This window comes from Mus musculus (genome assembly GCF_000001635.26).
Source record: "Mus musculus strain C57BL/6J chromosome 5 unlocalized genomic contig, GRCm38.p6 C57BL/6J MMCHR5_RANDOM_CTG5".
Classification (NCBI taxonomy): Eukaryota; Metazoa; Chordata; class Mammalia; order Rodentia; family Muridae; genus Mus; species Mus musculus.
Window position 1 is genome coordinate 286853 of NT_187059.1, and position 20572 is coordinate 307424.

The 20572-nt window shown below is 39.2% G+C and overlaps 1 pseudogene; it reads left to right on the top strand.

The window, feature by feature from the left end:
* Positions 1–1165: 1165 nt before the first annotated feature.
* LOC100041672 overlaps positions 1166–20572 on the top strand; it is a 29752-nt pseudogene continuing 10345 nt past the window's right edge.

Sequence of the window (20572 nt, forward strand, 5' to 3'; positions counted from 1 at the left end):
TTTTTATTAGATATTTTCTTCATTTACATTTCAAATGCCATCCAGAAATTCCCCTATACCCTCACCCTGCCCTGCTCCCCTACCCACCCACTCCCACTTCTTGGCCCTGCCATTCCCCTGTACTGGGGCATATAAAGTTTGCAAGACAAAGGGGCCTTTCTTCCCAATGATGGCAGACTAGGCCATCTCCTGCTACTTATGCAGTTAAAGACATGAGTTCTGGGGGTGCTGGTTAGTTCATATTGTTGTTCCACCTATAGGGTTGCAGACCCCTTCAGCTTTTTGGGTACTTTCTCTAGCTTCTCCATTGGGGGCCCAGTGTTTCATCCAATAGATGACTATGATCATCCACTTATTTTTTCATATGAATATTAGAATTGTTCTTTTAGGGTCTATAAATAATTGTGTTGGAATTTTGATAGGAATTGCATTAAATCTATAGATTGCTTTTGGTATCATGACCATTTTTACTAGGTTGATCCTACCAATCCATGAGGGTGTAGATTTTTTCCATGTTGAGATATGTTCCTCAATTTCTTTCTCCAATTTCTTTTAAGTTTCTTTCTTCAAAAACTTGAAGTTCTTGTCATTCAGGTCTTACACTTGCTTGAGGAGAGCTTTACCGAGATATTTTGTAACTATTGTAAAGGATGCTGTTTCCCTAATTTTGTTCTAAGCCAGTTTATCATTTCTATAAAACGAGTCATTTTTTACAGTGAGCTTTGTATCCATCCATTTTGTTGAATGTGTTTATCAGCTGTATGAATTCTCTGGTAGAATATTGGGGATCTTTTATCTATTCTATCATATGATCTGTGACTAGTGATGCTTTGAATTCTTCCTTTCCAATTTTTATCTCCCTGAGATCCTTTAGTTTTTACTCTAGCTAGAATTTTAAGTAATATGTTGAGTAGGTAGGAAGAGAGTGGGAAGACTTTTCTTGTCCCTGGTTTTACAGAGATTGCTTTAAATTTCTCTTTTTAACTTGATGTTGGGTATTGCCTTGTTGCATATTGCTTATATTATGTTTACATATCCAATTTGTATCCTGATAACTCCAAGATTTTAACATAATAGGCTGTTAGGTTTTGTCAAATGCTTTCTCAGAATCGAGTGAGGTGATCATGTGATTTTTTTCTTTAATTTGCTTTTATGGTGGAATACATTGATGGATTTTCCATGAATTGAACTGTCCTTGCATCCGTGGGATGAAGCCTACTTGATTAAGGTGAGTTGTGTCTTTGAAGTAGTCTTGGATACAGTTTCCAATATTTTTACATAAATATTCATAAGGGATGTTTGCCTGAAGTTCTTATTTTATGTTGAGACTTTGAATAATTTAGGTATCAGGGAGACCCTGGCCTCAGAATGAGTTATCAATGTTCCTTTTGTTTCTATTTTGTGGAATAATTTGAGGAGTATTGGCATAATCTCTTCTTTCAAAGTACAGTAAAGTTCTGCAATAAAACTGTCTAGCCCTGAGCATTATTATTTTTGGGGGGGGGGATGGGCTCTTTTTACTGACTACTACTATTTCTCTAGGGGTTATAGGAATAGCCAGTTAACTGGACATTGAGTTTTAACTTTTGTAATTTGCATTTGTCTTGAAAATCATCCATTTCATTTAGATTTTCTAATTTTGTAGAGTACAAGTTGTTGAAGTAAAACCTAATGATTTTCTTGGTGTCTTTTTTCATGTCTTCATTTTAATTTCTGATTTTGTTAATTTGGGTACTGTCTCTCTGTCTTTTAGTTAGTTTGGCTAAAGATTTGCCTGTCTTGTTGATCTTCTCAAAAAAAAAAAAACAAAAAAACAAAACAAAAAAACAAAAAACAAAAAATAAAAACAAAAACAAAAACAAAAAAAAAAACCAAAAAAAAAAAAAAAAAACCAAAAAACCAAGAACCAAAAAAACCTTGTTTGGTTGATTCTTTTTACTGCTCTATTTGTTTCTAATTGATTGTTTTCAGCCCTGTTGTTTACAAATGGTGGGTGTGTTTGCTTCTTTTATTATTAGAGCTGTCAGGTGTAGTATTAAGATGCTAGTATGAGAAATCCAATTCTTTAGGATGGTAATTAGTGTTATGAATTTACCTCTGAGGACTGCATTCCCCATGTCCCATAAGTTTGGGTGTGTTAACCCTTCATTTTTATTGACTTCTCAAAAGACTTTAACTCATTTCTTCTTGACCCAGTGATCACTGAGTAGACAGTTGTTCAGTTCCCATGAGGCTGTTTGCTTTCTGTTGTTTCTATTGTTAGAGTCCAGGTTTAATAGAGTGGTCTGATAAGATACAGGGATTTATTTCAGCTTTCTTATATTTGTTGATGTTTGCCTTGTAACCAGCTACATGGTCAATTTTGGAGAAGGTTACATGAGTTTCTGAGAAAAGGTATATCCTTTGTTGTTGAGGCCGGCCCTCAGCTTGCAATGAACGTTTCAAATGAGATGGCAACTTGGGCTGAAAGAGAAGAACTAGACGGGCAGAAGAAAGAACGAAGCCAAGTCAAAAGTCACTCTGATCAAAGCTCAATTTTTACTGTTGTAACATTCAGTTATGAAGGAAGGGGGAGGGGACTTGATAAGTAATCTCGGAGTCCAGTAGCAGGGTGAGCACGTGGGCGTGACAGAAAGAATGAGCAGGAAGCTCCACCCCAGAGCAAGCAGGTTTCAGGCTGGGGGAGGGGAGACTACACTTTGTGTTTGGGTGAAAGGGTCTGAAGATCTGTTAAGTCCATTTGATTCATATCTCCATTTCATTATTTCCCTGTTTACTGTTTGCCTCAATGACCTACCTTTTAGCGATAATAGTGTATTGATGTATCACACTGTTAATGTGTGCTATTCTAGGTTTTATTTAAACTTTAGTAATATTTGTTTTATGAAGGTATGTGCCCTTTCATTTGGAGCATAGATAATGATAACTGAAACATCCTCTTGGTATGATTGAGTGTGAAGTGACCTACCATAATTTTCACTGAAAGTCTGTAAAACTATCAGGATGGCTACAATAAGTTGCTTCTTGGTCTGTTTGCTTGGAAAATCTTTTTCCATCCCTTTACTCTAAGGTAATGGCTATCTTTGTTGTTGTGGTCTGTTTCTTGTATGACATGGAATGCTGGATCTTCTTTTCACATCCATTCTATTAGTTAGTCTGTGTCTTTTTACTTGAAAATTGAGTCCAATGATGTTAAGAGATATTGATGACTAATGATTAGTAATTCCTGTTCTGATGTTGGTGATGGATATGTGTGTGTGTGTTCCCCTGCTTTTGTTTTTGCTGGTGTGGAATTATATTATTTCATGTACATATTTTGTGTTTCCTTCACCTGATTGGATTGGCATTTTCCTTTTAGTATCTTCTATAGGGCTGTATTTTAAGATAAATATTGTTTAAATTTTATTTTCTCATGGAAAATCTGGTTTATGCCATCTATGGTGATGTAAAATTTTACCTGGGTATAGTTGTCTGCGTCTTCCATCCGCAGTCTCTGCTATAAGACATTTGCTAAGGCCCTTCTGGATATAAAGTCTCTTTTAAGAAGTTGGGTGTAATTTTAATAGGTCTCCATGTATATACAACATGACCCATGTAAAATCAAGTAGAGGATCCTGGGATTCAGGGAAACAAGATACTTAATCTTTGAACCACGTGGACCTTGAGTACTTTGCAGGATGATGAATATGGATTTATTTACATTCTTTTACATGCAGCTATCAAGTTAGAAAAGCACCATTTGTTGAAGATCATTTTTTCATTGTCTGGTTTTGGCTTTGTTAAACATCAAGTATACATTGATGTGTGGATAATCAATTCAATTCTATTGATCAACCTGTCTGTCTCAATACCACTATGCAGTTTATATTACCATTGCTCTGTAATACCACTTGAAATAAGAGATGGTGATAACTCTAGAAATTATTTTATTGTTCAGAATTGTTTTTAACTATCCTAGGTTTTTCGTTTATTCATATGAAATTGAGAATTGCTCTTTCAAGGTAAATAATTATGTTGGAGTTTTTGGTGGGAATTTCATTGCATCTATAGATTTCATTTGAAAAGTTGTCCATTTTCACTATGTTAATCCTTCTGATCTGTAGAAAAATGGCATGACTCCCAGCCTGCTATCTGCGAGGTGACATAAGGATTTCTGTAAATCTCAGGATACTGAGACATGGAGAAGATGTACTTTCTCAGCAGAGAACACTGATGTTAAGCCAATTTAGGTGTATGCCTGAGGAAGTGGCTTTCTTCGCCATTTTTTCATTAGAAATGTACTTTGCTTTTAATTAAACTAAGCATCACTTAAATTAAGTGGGTTGCTGACAGAATTCTCACTCAGCAAGGAGGTTTGTGTCACCTTGAAACTAGATAAGTTATGGCTTGAGATATGGAAGCTGTTGAGAATTAGAATCTGTAGGCAACCTTTATTCTGAGTACCTAGAAAAGATTATTGAGCACTCAATAAACTATGCATTGTCACACTGTTGCTATGCATCCCTTGTGTACTTATTAATGCAACTCTACCCTTCAGACCTATGCCCTAGACATTGATACCAATCCATAAGCATGAGAGATCTTCTCATGTTCTGATATATTCCTCATTTTCTTTCTCCAAAGACTTGAAGTTCTTGCCATACAGGTCTTTTACTTGCTTGGTTACAAAAAGATATATTATTTGTGATTATTGTGAAGGACATTGTTTGTCTAATTCCCTTTTCAGCCAATTTATCATTTGTATAGAGCCAAAATACTGATTTTTTTTTTTTACTTAATTTTCTATCCAGCCACTTTGCTAAAGGAGTTAATCAGCTATTAGATTTCTCTCTTAAAATATTTGGGCTCATATACATATGCTATCATATCATCTGTAAATAACAATAATTTGGCTTCCTTTTTTCCAATTTGTATTCTATTGACCTCTTTTAGATGTCTTGTTGCTCTAGCTGGGCCTTCCAGTACTGCAATAAAGAGACAGGGAGAAGATGGACAGCCTTGTCCCTGATTTTAGTGGAATTGCTTTAAGTTTCTCTCCTTTTAATTTGATCTTTGTTTTTGACTTGATGTATATTGACTTTATTGTATTTAGCTATGTGCCTTTTATCCCTGATCTCTCAAAGATTTTCAACATAATACATTGGATTTTATCAAAGTCTTACCCAGTAGCATGCAATTTTTCATTGGTATGTTTATATGGTAGATTATATTGATGGCTTTTTGTACTTTAAACCATCCCTGCTTCTCAGGTATGAAGTCTAGTTGATCATTGTGGATTGTGTTTTTGATGTCTACTTGGGTTCTGTTTGCCAATATCCTATGGAATACCTAGGTCGTAAAACCCATTGTAGCAAGCACTCAGTGTCTGTTTACCTGCTCAAGGCTGGGGGGAGATTATAATCCCCACATTTTTATTTTATAAACATGAGCAGTAGCTAGACAGGGGCACAAGATTTACTTGTTTTTTGTTTTTGTTTTTGTTTTCGTTTTTTGTTTTGTTTTGTTTTGGTTTGGTTTTTTGTATTCCCATATGGGGGTATAGTAGCTAGGTGACCATGCCTATCTTATGTCAGTGCCTATTTTGCTCCTTCTTACCAATGATGGAAGACAAAGGTAGCATTGATGTATTACTCTCTTAGATTGATAGAAGCATAAGAACTCTCATACCTGTCTCTGGCTACTGGCCTTCTGTCACACACTCTTTCCCATTCAGACCAAGGCTACAAAGGGTATATGAATATGCACTCATTGCATTTCTTTATAGCATGAATAAGTGCTATGGTGAAATAGCTGAGCTTGCTAAAGTGATCCTGTGTGAAGGCAACCAATCTGCCTAAGATAAAAGGTACAAAAGTTAAAAGCAACAAGATTATATTTCATGGTTCAAACAGTTTAGAATTTAATATTGTAAGCCATGGGAAATTGGAATATCAGGATTCAAACCATCCCTGATTCTGTCCTTTTTCTTTTCCTTTTGACTATCCCTACTCGAACTTTTTAAATAGAATCATTTACTATTCCTGAATGATGGATATAAAAGTAACATTCTTCATGAAGGGCTGTACATAGTTGTTCTTGTTGAAGGAATAAAAGATTAGGAGCTTAAACACATGTACTAACACTTGTTCAAAATCCAGTTCCTGTCCAATTTTATCCCCTGCAAATGTAACTGCATAAAGAACTGTAACTAATTTCCAAGTATGTCTCTGAAAATGTACAGAACTGTTGGAACTAACAAGGGGCCTGAGAAAGAAGGGGGAGGGACTATAGCCCATGTCTGGCCAGAGTTCCACCTATGCTCTGGCCAGGCTGAAGTGGGAAGGTTGCCAGACACTTTCCACTCAGCCCAGGTGGGCATCCAAGCCTCTGACCATTTTGACAGGGGGTGGACAAGGGGCAGCCCTGAAACCAAAAGAGGCCCTCGGGTTATACCCTGTAGCCCCGGGGTTATGGGAGAGAGGGCATAGGGAAGAGAGGTTCCCACACAGACAAGAGTGAGCACAGAGGACTTTGGCTGGAAGGCCTTCAATTGGGAGATCAGAAATGGCTTATTAGGAGAAAACCTATCTCATCATCCTCCAAATTCAGTGGGCCTTGATGAACAGAGACTGTCCATGGTTTTAGAGCTTTATTATAGAAAGACAGGAGGGAAGAGAGAAGAAAGAAAAGACAGAGACTGGCCATGGCCAAGAGGAAAGAAGGGGGAAAGGAGAGAGAGAGAGAGACAAGAAAGGCTAGAGAATGAGAGGGAGAAAGAGGAGAGAAGAAAGAAGACAAAGAGAGAGGAGAGAGGAGTGAGAGAGCAAGGAGGGACCAAACAGCCCCTTTTAAAATATGCTGCTATTTTTTCTGTTGCTAGGTAACTGGGGAGGAGTTTAGCCTGAAGGTCAGAAGCTTGGAGCATTGCCTATGTGACTGCTAGCCACACACTTCTCCTGTGGGGGCTGAGCGGGTTGGTGTCCTTGTAACGTTTCGCCAGCAAAACACACTTGGACAAACAGATCCTTCTATAGCAAAGCTTTATTGCTTACTTCTCAGGAAGACCCCAAACCCGGGAAAAGGAGCTGCTTAAATACCCCTCCATGTGACGTGTCAGCTCCTGATTAGCTGCTCACTCATCACCCCACTGCTACGCCCCAAGATGGTCAGTGACTTGGCACAAATTTACTCCAGCACCTGTGCACATTGCTTGTTTACTAGATAGGCACTGAGGAAGCCAGCGCCATCTTGTAATGGCGATTGCTCACGGCTCTCCACATCTCCCCCTTTTTATTTTATTAAAATGCAAGCCACTCTTTAATGGATGAAGATAGAGGTCGAATCCCTAGTGTGCAGAAATAGGAGCCATGTACAGGATTGGCTCTTAGACTCACAGGTTTTTACCCAGAGCAACCCTGACCTGCTCCCGTGCCGTTTTTCCTAGGGGAGGGACACTTGGACACTCAACCCTCATGCAAATTGACTTGTCTTCTAGGACTGCCCAAACCTCTGAGTGACTCCTATGTGGTGCTTAGACCAACAATCCAGAAGAGTTAAAGACCTACTCACTCGTTCCTGTTCAATGAGTCTAGCCTCTAGGGGAGCAAGAGCTGAGTATGGCCCTGGGCAAGCTTTAATTGTTGAGTCTCTCTCATTTTTCTGCAGAACCGAGGAGCGCAAGAGTAGAGAACTCAGATGCCAATTAAGTCTTAAGCATGGATAGCCAAATTTCAGGGGAGGCCCCCTTGTTCAATGGCAGCAAGTGCTTGAGCAATAACGACCTTTTCACAGTTTTGTTGGGTTCTGAGCTTGTAAACCAACCAGAACATAAACACAAGTCCACAGCAGATAACAGCAGCAAACAAAAGTAGCCCCACCCATTCCTTAAAATAAGAAAATGCAGATGAAATCCAGGAGGAGAGACCCTCTGTCAATGACAGGTCCTCTCGTGTTGAGTTGAATCTGAGAACAGCCACTCTCAGGGCCTCCAGGGTCTCATCGAATCTTTCAGACCAATTTCCTGCAAGATACAAAGAAAGCTGCCTAGACAGATTAGATGCATGAGTAAATTTATCATATAGAACACTGGTAGTGCACAGAGCACCCACTTTTCTTTCACAGCCCAACTGGGCCAACTGGTATAGAACACTTATTTGTTCCTCAACCAGATCGAGGCGCTGATTCAAAATCATCAGCCCTTCTTTCAACTGGGCACCAACACCTGTCTCATTACTTAGAATCCATTGGTAATATGGCCAAATATTTTCTTTTCCTGTAGCATCTCCTTTACCAGTTATTACAGCAAAATCCAATGGAGGTGACAAAACAAAACAATATGTTATTTCTTTCTGAGGAAAAAGTTTTTGATTGACAAGGTGAAAAAAACTATAGGCAATGCAAGGTCCGGATGACACCAAGGCATGCTGCGTATAGCAGTATTATTGTCAACAGTCCATCGTGATCTTTTTGGGAATAGTCGCATTTCCCTTTATTATAATCGTGGTGATGTTTATAGGTGAAGTTACATTATTTCCATCACTTGAGCCTGACTGTGCTCCTTGAGCAACTTGTGTTAAAGCATTAAATAACACTCCAGAGCTCACTTTATTTTGGCTAATGAAATCTGCCCAATTAGAGATAATCTTTCTCTTTAAAAATATTCAGTTGCCAAAAAAAAAGGCAAGGTAGAAGAATTGGAATGTACAGGTAAAGGTACTGGCCATGATCTTACTATGGCCCACAAAGGTATACTTATCCTGGTCTCAATCATCAGGAGTAAGAATAACAGGATCATCATGGGATTCATCTTGATCTTTCACGGTCCTTGTCAGTCACATCAGAACCCAAAGTGGATTTTCTTCACCCTGTGGAAAAAACACAAATAGCTCCCTGGGATCTGATTAAGATAGGATCCGGGCCATACCATTTATTATCAAGGACATTCTTCTACTTGACCATTTCACTTGGCGGTTGAGGCCATTGTCCATGCCTTTCAGGTGGTGATCTCCAAGCATTATCCAGTTTTAAGAAATTAAGAGTAAATATTATAAGGCATAGAGCCATCTTTGGCATCATAGCCTTTATCCCCCCTTTATGTTTTTGTTTTTAAAGAAGTTTTAATTTTCCTAATTATCTAATGACCAGTTTGAGATAGAGGCCTTCATATACATTCTGTGTCCTCCCCAGGATATAGCCTGTGGGAGTCGGTTGCCATGATGCCAGGTGTAGGTCATGAATCTTTTGATTAACAAGAACAGAACATTTGTTTCTAGGGTGGCTTTTCAGCCCAGTCATATATACAATTTATATTTACAAAATAAACAGCTAGGACTTATCTGTTTAGTCTTTCTTGCCAGTGGCTAACTTCAGCTTAGGAATTTTTCTCTTGAATAGGAGCCAGGTAATGATGTATGTGCTCTAACATGTTGAATATAAAAGGGGTGCTCACGCATCAAAATACAATCTTGTATTTTCATCAAAATTTTAGATACTGAACTGTTAGTTTTAATACAACATGAACAGTGACTAATTACCTTTCAATTGTTTCTCTTGAAGAGAGATTGTAACTAGAATGCTTGAAAAGACATTATAGTCACTTGTGTATAATTTATTTATTTATTTATCAGAAATTAGAGAAAATCTTTAAGTTGTCTCTGTAAATAACTATCTTCTAAAACCCAAATGAATATAAGAATCCTGTATCTTCTCAGGAGCTATCTGTAATCTTTATTATTTAAAGCTTTATGTAAACCTCTATAACACAAAAGCAAATCCTGGGGGTCATTTCCAGGCAACCCAGGATAAGATCTTAACTGTCCAAAAACAATTTTCTTAAAGAAACAGTATTTTTTCTTATAAGTTGCATAAGCAATTGTAAGCTCTTAGATATAATATTAACTATTAATGTACAACTTAAAGTTTGATTGTTCAACATTTTTGAACACCATCTTCAGCACACAATTTAATTATCTGTGCTGAAACAGGAGGAAACTCAAAAGAATAATCATGTGATTTAATTCACATATACATTTTTCTTCTCATATAAAGGCTATTTTTAAACACAATAAATGGAATGCATGCATGCATGAATTTATAAATTTTTAACTTATCTTAGGATGATGATTATCAATTTTACTTTATATAATGGTATGCAATAAATCAAACATCAATATTCTGCAATAACCAAATTAATGGCTGTTTGGAACAAGGAAAAGACACTTATACATGTAAGCAAACTCTGTACACTCTAACTTTATATAAAGTAGGCAAGTCAAATCGCAATGTATGGATAAATTTCACAGTGTAATTGACCTTTTATAAACTTTGAATTTGAATTTTATTTAGAACAACATCTGGCTAGGTCTGTAATAAGGCTCTAAGAAATGTCACACAAGCCAAGCTGAGGCTGCTCCCCTCTGAGCTCTACCTCAACCCAAATGCAAACTTTTCTCAATCTGAACACTCTGCCACAGTCCCGGCCCAAAGACTATCCCCATATTGAAGTATCCCTTAAGACCTGCCCTCTTGTGTTCGTTCATGTTGTCTAGAAAGACTCTAACCCTGAGTTCCCAACCCCAAGCCAACTTTCCGTTACAAGCAAAAGGCTGTCTGCCCCTTTAAGAGCTCCGTTTGCAATCGGCCCTCAGCAAGGCTTTTCCAGCTGTACTTGGCTCCCAGCCACAGTGTAGCAAACTTATCAGCTTGTGCTGTGGAAATTGAGACTGCTTTTTAAACAAGGTAAAGGATGGAGAGCCAGCAGATAAAGTTTTAACCATTTATATTTTTTTCAACATGAAACACAGAACAATAATCATTCAAACAACATAACAAAAACAAACATGAATTGACAGATATATGGACAATTTGTACTGGTGCACCAGAAACAAACAATAGACAGACAGGGAATAGAACTTGGTGTCTCAAAGGGACACATATATCCTAACCAGAGCTAAGAATATCTCCATAGGAGCCAGAGAGAAAGTAGGACGTCTCACATTTTTTCTTCTGTTCCCAGGAGAGCTCTGAAACAGCTTATTTTCATTTTTTATCTTTTTTGCTAAAAGATCCCAAACAGGGGATAACTGCTTTTCTAAAACTTATTTTCTCTCTCTCATGTTCAGACTCTACTTCCTTATCTCCTTCTTCTGGGAATACTGCCAGTGAATGAGAGGAGGCACAGTGACCCTGAGAACTATCTTTAAGCCTTTAATGAAGGCTGCCTCTTTAGTCAAAGTCCTCGAGAGGAGGGTAAATTGACTTAATTTGTATTATCCTTTGTATCTTTATAATTTATATTATCTTTTGTATCTTTATATTTTCTATTATCTTTTGTTTTTCTGTTTTCTCCTTTTCTAAACTCTCCCCGGGCATTCTTTACCGACATTATCTTTTCCTCAGGTTCAAGACCCATGGAATGGCCTGTATGCTTGATTGGTGCACCATGATTCCCTTTTGGCTCCTACTCTCTCTCCCCGCTTTGCCTCTGATAGGCTTTCTTGAATTTCATCCAGAATTTTCTGCCCTGCCTTAACTACTTGTTGACATTCCTCGTCCTTTAAGCATGATCTTACCACCTTCCACAACAACATGATTCCTGCTTTAAGTTTGCTGTTCTCCTGCTCCCCAACTAAATCTCCCCTGAGTTTCTCCCAAGAGGAGATAGTTAAGGACCCTGAGCACGCAAACCTCGGTGCTATGTGATCTATCTCTTTTACAAAGCCTTCTAGTGTCTTGGTGGAGACTTTCAAGCCACTCTGCCTCAGGACTGACCGTAAGGTGGTCACCACAGAGTGGGAGGCTCCCATGCTATCTTCTTGCCTTTTTTCTAACCTTGCCTGACTTTGACTGAGCACTAGTTAGCAATTCCTCCTGTGGAAACTGTACGCAATCTAAAGAAAAGAACGAGCCCTGTGAAAAGGAACAGAAAGGCTTCTAACACTGGAGAAAGTTCAAGGCCATACCTTGAGAAATTACCCAAGGAGCTAAAGGGAACTGCAACCGTATAGGTGGAACAATGATATGAAATAACCAGTAACCCTGGAGCTCTTGTCTCTAGCTGCATATGTATCAAAAGATGGTCTAGTCGGCCATCACTGCAAAGAGAGGCCTATTGGACTTGCAAACTTTATATGCCCCAGTACAGGGGAACGCCAGGGCCAAAAAGGGGGAGTTTTTCTTTCTCTACATCCTTGCCAGCATCTGCTGTCACCTGAATTTTTATCTTAGTCTTTCTGACTGGTGTGAGGTGGAATCTCATGGTTGTTTTGATTTGCATTTCTCTGATGATTAAGGATGCTGAATATTTATTCAGGTGCTTCTCTACCATTCGGTATTCCTTAGGTGACAATTCTTTATTTAGTTCTGTACCCAATTTTTTAATGGGAAACCCTGTCTCTAAAAACTAAAACAACAAAAAAAAATTAAGCAATACCCAAGACCCCAACCTGAAGTATGAGAGGGACAGACAGACAGACAGACATATATCATGCTGGGACAAATAGTGAACTTTCATTCATCCATGGTGAAGGACTCAATAATAGGACCCACAGAAAAAATGAGATGAATTTATCAGATTCCAGTCCTCCAACTCTACATACATGCTGACACACCCATGCATGAATGAACTAAGACAGTCATCACATACAGAACAGGTCGAGAGATGATCCAGTGTGGTGATGCAAGCTTCAGGGAACTGACGAAAGATGGTTCCATACTGATTCTAGCCTAGACTATATAATGGAATTCTGTCTCACCCAACCAAATACCAACAATGGGAATTGAAGATAAATAGACAGCTCAGTCACTTGTCCTGCGCTTTCATGAATGAAAATAGCTGCAGTAAAAATTTCAAATTCCTCGGGTCAAGAGAAAGAGGTTTTCTACAAAGAGGTCTATAGAGGTCTTTTGGGAAAAGTAAGGATAAATCGTTATTGAAAAGAAAAAATTTTCCGGGTAAAATGGGATCAAGACAAAGGAGACTTTGAGCTGGGTCAGGCTCATGAGCAGGAAATTATCCTAGGGCCCAGCATTGACCTTGACAATTTAACAGGCACCACAGTTATTAATGGAAGGGCCACAAGTACCTCTGGCCAGATAAAGACAATGACTCACTTTTTAGCATGCATGAAAAATTTCAAGCCTCAAAAGTCATGGAGGCTTTTGCCTAAACACCCACTGGTAAGAAAAGGACTTCCTTCAGTCCAGGCTTTGGGCTCAATGGGAAGGGATCCATCCCTGATCCTGTTATATTGCTGAAAGCTGTTTCCCAGAGCTTTTCTGTGATTGACCTGTGTCCCTCTGAGAAGCTTGTCCAGGGTGTCCTTGGGGAATTCCATGCCAAGGATAGAACACAGTAGGAATGGTTTCAGCATGATGCTAGGAGTGCTGCCCAGGTGACTTTCATCTTCTGTTTCATGCTCTTCAGAGTAGAAGGATGGAGAGCCTGGCAGGTGTTGTTATTGTTTCTTTCTTTGTTTGTGACTTCTGTCTTTCCTTGAGTGTTTCTCTGGTGTTGGCTGAGGCTGAGATCCTGCTGCCAAGCCCTGTTCTCTGTCTGGCCATGAAACTTCTAGCCCCTTTGCTGGTCTGTTTTTCAGAGCTTTTATTCTGGTGGCTTGCTTCCCTCTACCACCTATGCAGGTGTAGCAGCTGCTTCACAGTTGTGCCCTTAGTATTTAGCATTCACATCTTCCTAGCCCACACAATTCCTTTGCATTTCTAACCCTGAGCCTCCACAGTAGGAACTGGGAATGAATACTTGTGAGCCTCTGAGCAAAACCTGCTTTCTGCCCAAATCCAGGAACAGCCATTTTCTTCCTTGCTTGGCAGTTTTACTCAAAAGGCACAGTCCAGAAACTGAAGACTTGAATCCAAAGGAACTGTTGAGTTTGGCTGATAAATTTTTATGATGAGATCTTTACTCAATAAACTTGAGAATATTGGAGGATGATAAATACAAAGCAACTTGCTTTCTTAAACATGCAGATATCCTGTTAGACAGGCACCATTTGATAGGGACGATTTCTTTTTTTCAATGTCTCATTTGAATTCTCTATTAAAAATCTAGTGTCCAGGTCTTCAGTTTCATTCCATTGATCAACCTATTTTCCTGCCAACCCAATGCAGTTTTCACTATACTATGGCTATGTAGTATAACTTCAGATCAGAAATGGTGATACTTCTAGAACATCATATATTATAGAGGATTATGGTCTTCAGGCTCAGTCTAAAGGTTGCCTGTGAGTGTCTGTAATTATCTTAGACAGGTGATAGCAGATCCTCTCAGAGGACGGCCATACCTGTATCCTTTATATAAGTACATCTTGTCATTAGCAATAATGTAGGGGTTTGATGTCTCCTAATTAGATTGATCGCAAAACCCTGTGTCTGGATGGCCCTTTCTTCAGTTTTTTGTCCCTGTTTTTCTGTTAAACAGGAACAATTCTAGGTTAAAAATTTTGAGATGTGCGAGTTGCACCTTCCCTCAACTGGAAGCCATGCCTACCCACTGGGGGTGGTCTCTTCAGGTTCTGTGTTCTTTGTATTGCATATTAAGGCTTGCATTTTATTGTTTTCTTCCTTGGTTATTTATTGTTTGATTGATTTCTTTACTCTCCTTTTTGCTCTTGACCTTCTTGGTTTGGATTGTATTCTGTGACAACATAGTTCTATAGTCAGGGATAATTTATAATTTCAACTCATGGGGATCTTCTTGCCTTGGCCTTCTTGCTGGAAGGATTACTATGTGAGCCAAGTCACCTAGTTGTGTTTTCCTCATTGGTGACCAGCATGGTTCAGAGGGAAATTCACTTGGGAGCCATAATCTGTCCTTGAAAATACATGTGCAAAACCATAAAATACCATTGTAAGAGGAGGACATGACAAGTACCTTGAGCAGTGCATTTGGGGCCTCCTTGTAGGATTTTGGCAGGAATTTGACAATGGGCTAGGACAGTGAAGTAGGCTCAGATAAGAATATTTACTTTGGGGCTAATACAATGCTCAAGGAAAACTCAGCAGAGGAATGTGTGGCATTTGTTTTACCATGGTCAGCTTGATAAACCCATAGAAATATTGATCAGGGGATATTTATTTATTTATTTATTTTTGTTTTTGTCAATAGAATTTTTATTGGATATTTTATTTATTTACATTTCAAATGTTCTTCCCTTTACCATTTTGCCCTCTGGAAACCCCATCCCATCCCCTCTTCCCGTTTCTACGAAGTTGCTCCATTTCCCAACCACACCTGACTCCCCACCCTGGCATTCCCCTACACTGGAGCATTGAGCCTTCATAGGACCAAGGGCCTCTCCTCTCATTGATGCCCAACAAGACCATCCTCTGTTGCATATACATCTGGAGCAATGGTTCACTCCATGTGTACTCTTTGGATGGTGGTTCTGTCCCTGGGAGCTCTAGGGTTCTGGCTGGGCGATATTGTTTTTCTTAAGGCTTGCATTTTATTGTTTCCTTCCTTGGTTATTTATTGTTTGATTGATTTCTTTACTCTCCTTTTTGGGGTTTAAACAATTTCATCTACTTCAGTGCTTTGATAACATCTCCAATGGAGTCGCCTTACTTGGTACGTTGTTTATTGCCTGTTTTGTTCCTTGACCTAAAACTGACTTTATCCTTGGCATGTATTTAGACTAGTATAAAAGCAGACTGGAGAAGAGTGAATCTACTTCAGCATTAGCACTGGCTGGAGTCATGGAATAATGTTGTCTAATGGTCATTGTCTTTTCAATCTTCATTCCCACCCTTGAGACCCTGTTGCCTGACTGAGCTCTCTTGGTCACACATTAAAAAATTATTTCACTATTCTGGAATAAAAAGGTGAGCTTCATGCTTTGCCAATCTTCTACTATGGTAGCCCTCAGAAGGCTGAAGCAGGGTGATGGCTTCATCCATTTTGGCAGGGAATTCTGTGATATAACTTGAGTAGAAAACTCCTTGCTTGGCATTCACATCTTAGATTTTAAATCATTGCATGATCTAGACAAATGGGGCACGCTGTGTTCCCAGTTCATGTGAGTCTGAGTAGAGGCTCAGAAATCCAGTGACACCTTGGAATGTAATAGAAAGTGCCATGAAAGCCTGAGCTGTACTAAAATGTTTTCAAAACAATGTAAATGGTGTGTCATGAAGGGACATGCCATCCATGATTGTAAGAAAGTTGGAGCATATTTCAGAAAGGAAGGATCACTGGACTTGGAGAGAGTCTCAGTGTTTACTGGCCATAGAGAAAATCTCTAGGATTAGGAGAGAACCTTGTTATTTGCAGAATAGCTAAACTCAATGACCAACAGGTGTGGTGATGACTTGGAACTACCCTTACCTTCAGTGTTCTGGCATCCTCTGCCCTTTCCTAGACTTAATAAGCACATACTCATATGTGTGCACAAACACACACACACACACAAACACACACACAGAGAGAGAGAGACAGAGAGAGAGAGAGAGAGAATTTAACACTCAGAACTAAAGAGGTATGTCCAAAGAATCATGTCCAAAAAATACTCCCCTCAAGACTCAGGGAATCCTGTAGAAGAGAACAAAGAGGGATAGAGCCAGAGGGTATGGTGGACACCAAGCAAGTCAGCCCTTCTTTTCTTTTTTTTTTTAAATTAGGTATTTAGCTCATTTAAATTTCCAATGCTATACCAAAAGTCCCCCATACCCACCCACCCCCACTCCCCTAACCGCCCACTCCCCCTTTTTGGCCCTGGCGTTCCCCTGTACTGGGGCATATAAAGTTTGCGTGTCCAATGGGCCTCTCTTTCCAGTGATGGCCGACTAGGCCATCTTTTGATTCATATGCAGCTAGAGTCAAGAGCTCCGGGGTACTGGTTAGTTCATAATGTTGATCCACCTATAGGGTTGCAGATCCCTTTAGCTCCTTGGGTACTTTCTCTAGCTCCTCCATTGGGAGCCCTGTGATCCATCCATTAGCTGACTGTGAGCATCCACTTCTGTGTTTGCTAGGCCCCGGCATAGTCTCACAAGACATAGCTACATCTGGGTCCTTTCAATAAAATCTTGCTAGGGTATGCAATGGTGTCAGTGTTTGGATGCTGATTATGGGGTGGATCCCTGGATATGGCAGTCTCTACATGGTCCATCCTTTCATCTCAGCTCCAAACTTTGTCTCTGTAACTCCTTCCATGGGTGTTTTGTTCCCACTTCTAAGGAGGGGCATAGTGTCCACACTTTAGTCTTCATTTTTCTTGAGTTTCATGTGTTTAGGAAATTGTATCTTATATCTTGGGTATCCTAGGTTTTGGGCTAATATCCACTTATCAGTGAGTACATATTGTGTGAGTTCCTGTGTGAAAGTGTTACCTCACTCAGGATGATGCCCTCCAGGTCCATCCATTTGGCTAGGAATTTCATAAATTCATTCTTTTTAATAGCTGAGTAGTACTCCATTGTGTAGATGTACCACATTTTCTGTATCCATTCCTCTGTTGAGGGGCATCTGGGTTCTTTCCAGCTTCTGGCTATTATAAATAAGGCTGCTATGAACATAGTGGAGCATGTGTCCTTTTTAATAGTTGGGGCATCTTCTGGATATATGCCCAGGAAAGGTATTGCTGGATCCTCCGGTAGTACTATGTCCAATTTTCTGAGGAACTGCCAGACTGATTTCCAGAGTGGTTGTACAAGCCTGCAATCCCACCAACAATGGAGGAGTGTTCCTCTTTCTCCACATCCTCGCCAGCATCTGCTGTCACCTGAATTTTTGATCTTAGCCATTCTGAATGGTGTGAGGTGGAATCTCAGGGTTGTTTTGATTTGCATTTCCCTGATGATTAAGGATGTTGAACATTTTTTCAGGTGCTTCTCTTCCATTCAGTATTCCTCAGGTGAGAATTCTTTGTTCAGTTCTGAGCCCCATTTTTAATGGGGTTATTTGATTTTCTGAAGTCCACCTTCTTGAGTTCTTTATATATGTTGGATATTAGTCCCCTATCTGATTTAGGATAGGTAAAGATCCTTTCCCAAAGTTTTGGTGGTCTTTTTGTCTTAGTGACGGTGTCTTTTGCCTTCCAGAATCTTTGGAGTTTCATTAGGTCCCATTTGTCAATTCTCGATCTTGCAGCACAAGCCATTGCTGTTCTGTTCAGGAATTTTTCCCCTGTGCCCATATCTTCAAGGCTTTTCCCCACTTTCTCCTCTATAAGTATCAGTGTCTCTGGTTTTATGTGAAGTTCCTTGATCCATTTATATTTGGCCTTGGTACAAGGAGATAAGTATGGATCGATTCGCATTCTTCTACATGATAACAAACAGTTGTGCCAGCACCAATTGTTGAAAATGCTGTCTTTCTTCCACTGGATGGTTTTAGCTCCCTTGTCGAAGATCAATTGACCATAGGTGTGTGGGTTCATTTCTGGGTCTTCAATTCTATTCCATTGGTCTACTTGTCTGTCTCTATACCAGTACCATGCAGTTTTTATCACAATTGCTCTGTAGTAAAGCTTTAGGTCAGGCATGGTGATTCCACCAGAAGTTCTTTTATCCTTGAGAAGAGTTTTTGCTATCCTAGGTTTTTTGTTATTCCAGATGAATTTGCAAATTTCTTCTTCTAATTCGTTGAAGGATTGACTTGGAATTTTGATGGGAATTGCATTGAATCTGTAGATTGCTTTTGGCAAGATAGCCATTTTTACAATGTTGATCCTGCCAATCCATGAGCATGGGAGATCTTTCCATCTTCTGAGATCTTCTTTAATTTATTTCTTCAGAGACTTGAAGTTTTTATCATACAGATCTTTCACTTCCTTAGTTAGAGTCACGCCAAGATATTGTATATTATTTGTGACTATTGAGAAGGGTGTTTTTTCCCTAATTTCTTTCTCAGCCTGTTTATTCTTTGTGTAGAGAAAGGCCATTGACTTGTTTGAGTTAATTTTATATCCAGCTACTTCACTGAAGCTGTTTATCAGGCTTAGGAGTTCTCTGGTGGAATTTTTAGGGTCACTTATATATACTATCATATCATCTGTAAAAAGTGATATTTTGACTTCCTCTTTTCCAATTTGTATCCCCTTGATCTTTTTTTGTTGTCGAATTGCTCTGGCTAATACTTCAAATACTATGTTGAAAAGGTAGGGAGAAAGTGGGCAGCCTTTTCTAGTCCCTGATTTTAGTGGGATTGCTTCCAGCTTCTCTCCATTTACTTTGATGTTGGCTACTGGTTTGCTGTAGATTGCTTTTATCATGTTTAGGTATGGGCCTTGAATTCCTGATCTTTCCAGAACTTTTATCATGAATGGGTGTTGGATCTTGTCAAATGCTTTTTCTGCATCTAACGAGATGATCATGTGGTTTTTGTCTTTTGAGTTTGTTTATATAATGGATTACATTGATGGATTTTCGTATATTAAACCATCCCTGCATCCCTGGAATAAAACCTACTTGGTCAGGATGGATGATTGCTTTAATGTGTTCTTGGATTCGGTTAGCGAGAATTTTATTGAGGATTTTTGCATCGATATTCATAAGAGAAATTGGTCTGAAGTTCTCTATCTTTGTTGGATCTTTCTGTGGTTTAGGTATCAGAGTAATAGTGGCTTCATAAAATGATTTGGGTAGAGTACCTTCTACTTCTATCTTGTGAAATAGTTTGTGCAGAACTGGAATTAGATCTTCTTTGAAGGTCTGATAGAACTCTGCACTAAACCCGTCTGGTCCTGGGCTTTTTTTGGCTGGGAGACTATTTATAACTGCTTCGATTTCTTTAGGGGATATGGGACGGTTTAGAAGGTCAACTTGATCCTGATTCAACTTTGGTACATGGTATCTGTCCAGAAATTTGTCCATTTCGTCCAGGTTTTCCACTTTTGTTGAGTATAGCCTTCTGTAGAAGGATCTGATGGTGTTTTGGATTTCTTCAGGATCTGTTGTTATGTCTCCCTTTTCAGTTCTGATTTTGTTAATTAGGATTTTGTCTCTGTGCCCTCTAGTGAGTCTAGCTAAGGGTTTATCTATCTTGTTGATTTTCGCAAAGAACCAACTCCTCATTTGGTTAATTCTTTGAATAGTTCTTCTTGTTTCCACTTGGTTGATTTCACCCCTGAGTTTGATTATTTCCTGACGTCTACTCCTCTTGGGTGAATTTGCTTTCTTTTTTTCTAGAGCTTTTAGATGTGTTGTCAAGCTGCTAGTATGTGCTCTCTCCCGTTTCTTCTTGGAGGCACTCAGAGCTATGAGTTTCCCTCTTAGAAATGCTTTCATTGTGTCCCATAGGTTTGGGTACGTTGTGGCTTCATTTTCATTAAACTCTAAAAAGTCTTTTCTTTCTTTATTCCTTCCTTGACCAAGGTATCATTGAGAAGAGTGTTGTTCAGTTTCCACGTGAGTGTTGGCTTTCTGTTATTTTTTTTGTTATTGAAGATCAGCCTTAGTGCATGGTGATCTGATAGGATACATGGGACAATTTCAATATTTTTGAATCTGTTGAGGCCTGTTTTGTGACCTATTATGTGGTCAATTTTGGAGAAGGTACCATGAGGTGCTGAGAAGAAGGTATATCCTTTTGTTTTAGGATAAAACGTTCTGTAGATATCTGTCAGATCCATTTGTTTCA